This window comes from Tursiops truncatus, chromosome 19 (genome assembly GCF_011762595.2).
Source record: "Tursiops truncatus isolate mTurTru1 chromosome 19, mTurTru1.mat.Y, whole genome shotgun sequence".
Classification (NCBI taxonomy): domain Eukaryota; kingdom Metazoa; phylum Chordata; class Mammalia; order Artiodactyla; family Delphinidae; genus Tursiops; species Tursiops truncatus.
This window is the reverse complement of record NC_047052.1, coordinates 27925110-27934741: the sequence shown is the minus strand read 5'-3', so window position 1 is coordinate 27934741 and position 9632 is coordinate 27925110. Positions and strand designations below refer to the sequence as shown.

General features: G+C 45.6%; 1 protein-coding gene across 2 annotated transcripts in view; it reads left to right on the top strand.

Moving 5' to 3' along the window:
* Positions 1 to 309: 309 nt before the first annotated feature.
* The window catches only part of NUP93 (nucleoporin 93), a 102952-nt gene continuing 93629 nt past the window's right edge, over positions 310 to 9632 (top strand). Inside the window, exon 1 of one of the 2 annotated variants that reach the window (XM_019935787.3) lies at positions 310 to 438. The gene's annotated coding sequence lies outside the window, so the exon portion shown is untranslated. Of the gene's footprint in view, positions 439 to 6596; positions 6715 to 9632 lie in introns of those variants that run through there. The other variant, XM_019935788.3, reaches the window with a different exon arrangement.

The window sequence follows — 9632 nt, the reverse complement described above, 5'->3', positions numbered from 1 at the left end:
TTATTATATTTTGTTTTCCCCACCAGCTTGAGAACTCCATTAGGGCAGGGATCTTGTCTGCCGTGGCTGCCACTATGCCCCCAGTACCTAGAATAGTGCCTGGCACTCGGATGGTGTTCAATGAAGGGTAAGAAATCCGCGCAGGCAATTGTGGGATCGCTTTCTCCGGCAGGAGCCGACTCTAACCACGTGGGAGGGGTGAGGGCGGTGGCTGGGTGCGTGTGGGGAGGGACAGCTCTGTCGAAGGCCCCTCCCAAGCCCCGCCCATGTCCGTGTCCTCCTCCTCGGGTCTCCATAAAGTTCATTTGGCGGCGCGCCGCGCGGGGTCTTCTGGGAAGGCCGGTCTCGGCCAATCAGGAAGCGCGGGCGAGCGGCGCGAGACGCGGCCGCCGCGTTTTCTAACCCGGACCTGAGCGGCTGACGCGGCTGCAACGCCAGGTAAGGGTGTTTGTGGCTCCGTCCTTTCGACACGGGGCAGGTCCTTGAACCTAAGGTTCAGAGGCTGGGCGGAGCCCGGTCCCCGTGCTCGGAGCCGTGCTGCTCACACTTCCCGTTCGCCTCATGGCAGCCGGCACGCCTGACGCCTGCGACACAGCGCCCTGTCGAACCGCCCCCCATTATAGCGTTGGGCTGCGCTCCGGGAGTGCTTTCTATCTGCTCTCTTTCTGAATGCGGAGCGTAGGCCCCCTGGCGACCCTCCTGTCCCACTACAGCGCTCTGCCGGCGCGCCACGCCCCCCCCTGCCCTGCGAGTCCACCCTTGGCTGTATCGGTGCCCCTCCCCGCCACCACACTCCGCCTGGTATCTTCCTGACCGCGCCCTGTCAGCTCCCTCGCTCGCTCCTCGGGGATACTCTATCGGGAGGCGTTTCCCTCCCGGGAAAGGGACTACCCTGTGAGCCTTGGCCTATCTCCTCTGTCTGCATCCAGCGCAATGCGCCATCCCATGCAGGGAGATGCTAGTGATTAGAACCTGGAGGTGGCCCGCACTTTTCTCTGGGCCCACAGCACCCCATCCTCTGCAAAGGCAATGCCTGCATTTATTGGGTCTCTTTTTTAAAAATTACGGGGCCGACCGCAGGGGTCTTTGTTCCAAGTTTGGACGACCCATTGACAGAGTTGCTGGTCCAGGTTTGCCCCTCTGTCGGGGGCAAAAGAGATGAGAGGTTATGATTTGTTTAGACCAAAATGTTTTTCAGCAAGGGTCACCTTTCTGTTCTGTTTGGGGGCTGTGAGAGGGTGCCCTTGGGCATCGTATCCTTCCTTCTTTCTTTCAGTTATTCTTCTTTGTGAATTTGTGTTTGGGACATTTTCATTTTTTATTCGTGGTGATCTCACTCGAGGCTCATCGTTCTTAATACCTGTTTATTAGGTTAACAGATCCCACATGAATATCTATAGCCTGGGCCTCTCCCTTGACCTATATCCAGCTGCCTACTTTAATATCTCCACTGTGATGATTTGTAGGGAACTCAACCTGAACATTTCAAGATAGGGCTAGCAAGGTTCCCTCCACTTCTCTTCCCAGACTGCTTTTCTTGCTGTTTTTTTTTTTCTCAGTAATGTAAAAGGCTCTGACCGTTAACCTTTCAGTCATCCTTAACTGCTCTCTTTCTTTCTTACTTCACATCCAATGCTTGGCATCCTGGGCCAGGTCACCATCACCTCTCCTGGATTATTGAAATAGTCTCCCACCTGGTCTCCTGGCTTCTGCCCTGGCCTCTATTTTCAGCACAGCAGATAGAAGGACCCTCCAGTGGGTCCCCATCTCATTTAAAGATGAACTCCTTACAGTGAGTTATATGGCTTTACATAATCTGACCCACTGTTATTTTCCCACTTTCGTTTTCTGCTACCTTCTCCTTCCACATGGCAGACATGCTCCGACCTCAGGACCTTTGTGCTTGCGATTCAATATTCATATGGTTCACTCCCTCACTTCTTTCAGGTTTTTATTCAAGGGTCACCTAGTGAGACATTCCCCACTTCCTATCTTCCTTTATTGCTTTAGTCGTTCTTATATTTTACTCATTTATCTGTGTATTGTTTGTTTTCCCCCTCTAGAACATTATCTGTTTTGTTCCCTGATGTATCCCCAGCACCTAGACCTGGCACACAGTAGGTGCTCAACAAATAGAAAATAAATCCATGTTCCTGACACTGTTAGAGGCTTGGGGATCCAGTGGTGACTGAGATAGGCCTGTGCTCACTGAGCTGCTGTTTCTGTGGAGCACATCATCAGCAATAAGCCCACAGGGGTAGCATGTAGTGGCAGGGCCTTTTTAAAAAGAGGGCAAGGATGTCTGAACAGAGACCTGTTTGAAATCAGAGAGGGGAGTATCTCGGGCAAGAGCATTCCTGGAATGGGAACAGCAAGTGCAAATACCCTGAGGTGGGAACATTAGAGATGTGGTGAACTTGAGTGTCTAAACCTGCTTCCTGATGGGCTGAGGTAGAAAATAAGGTAGAGAAAGATAGATATGCCAAGGAGAAGGAGGGGTCAGAGCAAAGACCTGGAGGTGAGGACCTGAGGTATGTTCAGGGAACAGGTCACTTTAATTCAGCAGACATTTTATTCGGTAACTTTTTAAAGTTTGTACCAAACTTAGCAGCTGAGAATTCAAAGCTGAGCAGTCTGTGGACCTCACCCTACAGGAATTCTCCATGTAGAGAGAGAAACAGACTTGGGAATAAAATCATCACAACTCTTCACCTGGCCAGGGAAGAACAGTAATAGATGGTTGAGAATAGTGTGGGAGGGGTTTGAGGTAGGTAGGACTGTCCCAGCTGACTTTGCAAGGTACACAGGAGTTCCCATGTGCCAGGGTATGTTTGTGTTCTAGCAGAGTGTACACCTGTATGTGCCAGTGTGTGAAGGGAGGAAACAGCATGAGGCATCCCAAGGAATAGAGAATTGCTAGGGTATCTTTGCTGGGAGGCAGTAAGAGATGAGGATGGTAAGGGTGGCAGTGCCCATTCTTTGGATGGTGCCCCTATTGGCCGTGTCAACGCATGAGCACTTCCTTCTGTAGGAGATGGAAGGTGTTCCTGAGGGTATAAAGCCAGGGGAACGTTTCAGAAAGACCTCTCTAGCCAAGGGGAGTGTAGGTTAGAGGAACAAGAAGGCTTAGACTGTTGAGGTAATCAGGAGAAGAGCGTGAGGTTAGAGTGGGGGCAAAAGAGATGAGGGTTCGACTTTCCGAAAGGTTTGGGAGATAGACCTGGAGATTGGATGTTTGGAGAGGAAAGGGAGCCTGAGGTGGTTTCTGGCTGAATTGACTGGTGCTAATTGTTTTATCAAGAGAGACTGGAAATGCAGGAGGAGGAAGTGGTGCTGGTGGTGGTGGCAGTGGCAGCTAAGAGGGGAGAGAAGTGAAGCGTTTGGGATAATATGTAGTTTGAGGCATCCACTGGTCAGCCAGCTGTAGATGTCAGGTGAACAGTTGGAAATATTGACCCTGGGAGAGAGCTGGGCTGGACGGAGAGATACGGAAGTCACCTTTGTTTTGATAGGTCAGTGTCCTTGCCTGGGCCCAGATAGGCGTCCGAGGTCCATGGAAAGGCAGCCTTGAGCCTCCTGGCACTGCCTGCTTAGGAGTGTGTGTGTGGTTCTCTTGGATGCACATGTGTATGTGAACGGATTCAGAGAGGTCTGTAGCCATCTGGGAGATGAATGGCTGTGGTAGGAATTGTAGTTGAAGTTCAAGTGGATGTTATCCAGAGAAATATATAGTGTGAGAAGAGGAGGTCCAAGGATAGAAGCTTGGCATTTGAGGGGTGGGTAGGTGAAGGAGGCATAGCAAAGGAGGCTGAGAGAGGGAGGAGGAGGAGGAGACCCAGGAGAAGGTGGAGTCTCCACGTCTTGGGAAGAGAGAGTTTCAGGAAGGAAGGAGTGGTTAGGATGTCAAAGGCTGTGAGAAAGGAAGGATTGAAGAGTCCATTGGATTTGGCAGTTGGGTCAGTGGTGACTGCTGGGGAGTTCAGGAAATGGGAGGCAGGCAAGCAAAAGTTAGATGGCAGTGGTGATGAATGAATGACGCGTGACAGGGGATGGCCGTCTCTTTATGAAGGGAGTGGGAGCCAGAGGAGGACACGGGGTCGAGGAAGTTTTTAAAAATAAACTTCTTATTTTAGATTTGTTTTAGATTTATAGAACACATGCAGGATAGTACGGAGTTCTCTGTACCCCTCACCCAGTTTCCCCTACTGATGAGGAATTATTTTAGGGAAGGAGAGACCTAAATCCTAGAAGGAACCAATGACAGTGGAAAAAAAGGACAACCATCACTTCCTGAGCTCTGGCTGTGCGCAGGTCTCTGCCATGGGCTTTACTTCTATAATCTAATGCATCCTCACGGCAACCCTGTGATGTCAGGCTTACTCCCTTCCCTGTCTCCCTCGTTTCAGTAAACGGCACCTTCATGGTCTGAGTTACTCAGGCTTAAAACCTTGGCATTGGCCTTGACTTCTTTTCTCCTCTCACACTCTACATCAGCAATTCATGTCTACACTAAATCTACTCTTAAAATATAGTATCCATGAATCAGACCCACTTTTTGTCTCTTCCACCACTATCACCCTGGTCCACGCAGGTCTCAGGTATCACATCTGGGTGATGGAGTAGCCTCCTGACTGGTCTCCCTGTTCTTACTTTGTCCCCTCAAGCCCCCTGTCTGTTCTCCACACAGCAGTGGGAATGAGCCTTAGAGAAGGCTCAACCCTTCACTGGCTCCTGTCATAAGTAGGCTGAAATCCAGAGTCCTTGGTGCTGGGAAGCCGACATGATCTGACCCTGTCCCAACCCCTTCTCCCAGCACCCTTCCCCATGATTATGTGCTTCAGCCACGTGGCCTCCTGCTCTTCAACTATGCAAACTACACTTCTGCCTTGTTTCCTTGGCAAGAACATTCTTCCCCCAAATATCTACATAGCTCACCCCCTTACTTCAATCAGGTCTCTGCTCAAAGGTTTCCTTTTAAAAGAAGCTTCTCAGAACACCCCAGCTAAAGCAGTCCTACCATCCACTCTGCTGCATTTCCCTGTTTTACCTCCCTCATAGCATTTATCAATACTTGGCATCATGTGTCTATATGTTTATGCATTTTTATTGTCTGTCTCCTAATAGACATAAGCTCCCTGAGGCTGGGGAACTTTGTCTGGTTTTTCCATAGCTCCATCCCCATTGCTTTGAACAAACAGTACCTAGCATGTGGTAGATGCTCAATAAGTATTTGTTAAATGAATGAAGGAAAGCTGCCATATAAATCACCATGACCTGAGTGGCTTAAACAACAGAAGTTTGTTTTTCTACAGTTCTGGAGGCTAGAAGTCCAAGACCAGGGTGCCACATGGTTGGGTTCTGGTGAAGACCCTCTCTCTTTTTGGCTCGTAGGTGGCCACCATCTCAAGTGTGTTCACATGTACTTTCCTGGGTGAATGTGTGTGTGGAGTAGGGGTGGGAGATAGAGGAAGCAGTTTTCTGGTGTCTCTTTTTAGGAGGGTACTGATCCTGTCATGAGGGCCCCCTCTTCATGACCTCATCTAAACCTAATTACCTCCCAAAGGTCCCTTCTCCAAATGCCTTCACATTGGGGGTTAGGACTTCAACATATGAATTTTAGAGGGACACATTTCAGTCTGTAGTACCAGAAAAGTTCTGTTGTGCTTCCTCCCAGTCATTCCCCATCCCCACCAACCCCCCGGATAACCAGTGTTCTGATTCCTAGCACCACAGATTAGTTTTTTCTCTTCTTAAAATCCATATAAATCGAATCATGCAGTGTCTTTTTTTGGTGTCTGGTGCTTTAGTTCATTCTTATGTCTGTGAAATTTATCCCTATTGTTCCATGTAGCTTTAGTTTGATCTTTTCCATTGCTGTGTGGTATACCGGGGAATGACTACCACCATTAAAAACTCAAATGGTATAATTCTGTATATACAGTGTTTTAAGATTATTTGGGGTCGGTGGGGGGGGCAGGGGACTCAGACTTTAGAATCTGATAACAACTATAGTGCTTCTCATATTTTTTTAAAAATGTATGCATATATTTCCCGGGGTTCCTGGTGCCTGTGATGCTGGTGTCATGGCTTTCAGGACAAGAAGCCTTCCTTAGTTTACAGCAGGGTTTCTCAACCTTGACACAATTGATGTCTTAGGCTGAATAATTCTTTGTTGTGGAGGTTGTGCTGTGCATCATAGGATGTTTAGCAGCATCCCTGGCCTCTGCCATCTAGATGTCAGTAGCACGTCACCTCTCTCTCTCAGTTGTGACAACCAAAAATGCCTCTATATATTGCCAGTGCTCCCTGGGGAGCAAAGCTGCCCCCAGCTGAGAACCGTTGGTTTCGAGAGACCAGCCAGAGCCTTTTGGAGGTAGACTTGGTGATCTGCCCCCGATTATGCCAGCTGTAATATGGGGCCTGTATCATTCCTCAGGTTCTTTATACAGATACTTTTCATCACCGCTAAAATGGGACTGCTCCTTCCAAGGACACATTCATTAAGTGAGTTTAAAGACTGAATTAAAATATCCCACGTCTGTAGATTCTTCACGGCGGGCAGGACCTTAGAAATCACCTGAGCCAACCCCTTCCTCTCACCGGTGGTGAAACTGGGATCCAGAGATGAGGAAGGGCCGGTCCCAGGGTCAGAGAGATGATGCGGGGCAAAGCCAGGAAGGGGTGCACAGTTCTACTCCAAGAATTTGTCAGAAGGTAGGCTGTGTGGTTACTTTATGTTTCTGTGTGATGCCAGATTGCTTCTCTTTGCTCATTGAAGATGAAATAATACAAGTGTTATGTATCAAGAAAGCTGATACTACACACTCCTTACTGCAAACACTGAGTCATCCAGGCCCATACTTGTACTGAATCACTCAGGTCTTTAATTTCTCTTCTGTCTAGGGTAATTTATTTTAATTCTTTGTTTTTTTGTGTTTTTTTTAGATTTACTTTATTTATTTTATTTTTTTCAACCAATAGCATTTATTTACAACATGTTTACAAATAAATCTATTACTTAAAATAGAGAACCGCTATTAAGAAAATTTTTTCTCACACACACACACACACACACACACACACACACACACACACACTGTATTTTATTTTTACAAGAGATAAATAAACTGACACCAAGCACTGTAAATGGATGACCACAACAAAAGCAACAATGACTGCATTTACCAAACACGAAACGCACTCATACTATGTCATAATATTGACATTCAGTCCAGTAATCCTCCACTGTAACAGCTCCTTTATTTTTCAGTAAAAATTGATTTGTATATTTTTCGCCTCTGAGTCCTTGTGGGATTTTTTATTTTTTTATTCAAACAGAAAGTCACAAAAATTATAATCATCCTCATCAGTTCACTCAGTCCCATGTAATTAATTTTTTTTTCATCTTGATCTTTTGTTAGCACTTTTATGAATTCATGAGTTTTCCATTAGAGTTCTGGAAATGCTTTTTCATTCAGTTCAGCAGTATAGTCAGTTACCAGAAACCTGTACTTGTCAGAGTCTTTTCCATGAATTCCTTGAAGATGAAACCCTTTTATAGGAACATATTTGCAAAAGTAGTTCTTTGTTTTCTCCAGAAGTCTACCTTCTGAGTAATGATTAGGTCTAACTCTTTTACTTAGTTTCACAGGACTATGAAGAGTTAATCCAACAGCACTTTTTTTGTTGTTGTTAATCATTGTTTTTGTCTTCTAGAGGCATCTGAAACAATAGTATCTGTTAGGATGTAATTTTCTTTTGGTTGTTGTAATTGACAGCTGACAGATATAGTACAAAGTAGAATGATGCTGTCATTTAACCATAGTTTATGTATTCAGAAGAAGAGAGGAGAGCAGAACCAGTCTTCAGCTTTTGACACCTCCTGTGAGGCTTTCCTCATTAATCTTGGTGTTGGACATTGAACACTGTTCTTGTGTTTTAATCCTGTTGCAGTCTAATTAATAATAAGTTTGAGGGCAAGATTTCCACTTGAAATTCAATGCTAAATTTCTTTTGAATCACACCTTCATTGTGGAAATTTGTATTTATAATTAAAACCATATTTGATAGTGGGGAATGTAAAAATTGTACATTTAAAAATTGCAGGTGTCTCCCAGAAGTTCTTACTGAATGATATGAAGCTGTGATTAAATGTCATAATTTAGTATCATATATTTGCTAGAAGATTTTTTTGAAGCAGAGACATTTATAATTGACAAAGTGTTGCCAAGTTGGCAACTTTGGGAAAAAGCTAAAATAGCATTTTACAGTGATATAAATCAGGAGAGTTAATAATACTTTCTGTGTATCATCAACCCCTTGAAGGAGGTAAGCATTATCATCTCCTCTTTAGAGATGAGGAAATTATTTGGGTTTTATCCCCGAGGTAAATCAACTGATTTATTATGAAGGATGAATGGCCAGGTAAAGAGGTACATAGGACGGGGTCCGGAAGAGTCCTTAGCACAGGTGCTTCTGTCTTTGTGGACCGGGGTGCACCATTCTCGCAGCGTGTGGATGCATTCACCAACTGAGAAACTCAACAAATCTCATTGTTCAAGAGTTTTTTTTTTTTTAAAGAGAAAGGTGAATATATGATCCAATTTTTTAAAAATTTTATTTATTTATTTATTTATTTATGGCTGTGTTGGGTCTTCGTTTCTGTGAGAGGGCTTCCTCTAGTTGCGGTGAGCGGGGGCCACTCTTCATTGCAGTGTGCAGGTCTCTCACTGTTGCAGCCTCTCTTGTTGCGGAGCACAAGCTCGAGACGCGCAGGCTCAGTAGTTGTGGCTCACGGGCCTAGTTGCTCCGTGGCATGTGGGATCTTCCCAGACCAGGGCTCGAACCCGTGTCCCCTGCATTGGCAGGCAGATTCTCAACCACTGCGCCACCAGGGAAGCCCCCACGAGTTTTTATAGAGCTTAATCTGCAGCCCTTGCTTCCCCTTCCCAGAGGTTGGTGGGTGAGGCTGAAAGTTCCAACTCTCTAATCACTTGGTCTTTCTGGTGACCAGCCCCATCCTGAGGCCACCTAGCTTAACCTTTCCAATTTACCTCAATTGCATACATTCAGGTGTGCTTAAAAGGGGTTCCTTGTGAGTTACAAAAGACTCAGAACTTCAGGACATTCCAAGGGTTTTAGAAGCTGTGTGCCAGGAACTTGGGGACAAAGACCAGATATATTTCTTATTATACTACACTACTCTTTTTTGGCTTGATTAAATATTTAACATGGTTATATTGGGAATGTGGAAATGACCATATTTTTCATAATTAAGACACATGTTAATAGCAAGTGAACCAAAATTATTTGATGCATTTTTGCTCTGCCCTTTTTTTAAGTTCATTTCATCCTATATGCCATTTGGAGATTTTTTTTTTTCTCTTTGTTAAGAATGTTTATGTGCCTGGAAGGGACATTTTTTTGGACAGTGAATGACAGGTGAGTGCTGACTAATTTGAAGAAATGGAAGTCTGCCCAGTCCTTGGTTTTAGCTCTAGGTGAGAGCTGTCGCTCTAAAGCCGTGGCTTTAATTTTTTCCCCTAGTTAATTTCTCATCATCCTCTAGGTGTGGTGAAGAGGTCTGGATCTTGGGAACTTCCCACTAAGAGCATTCGCCATTTCTGTTTATT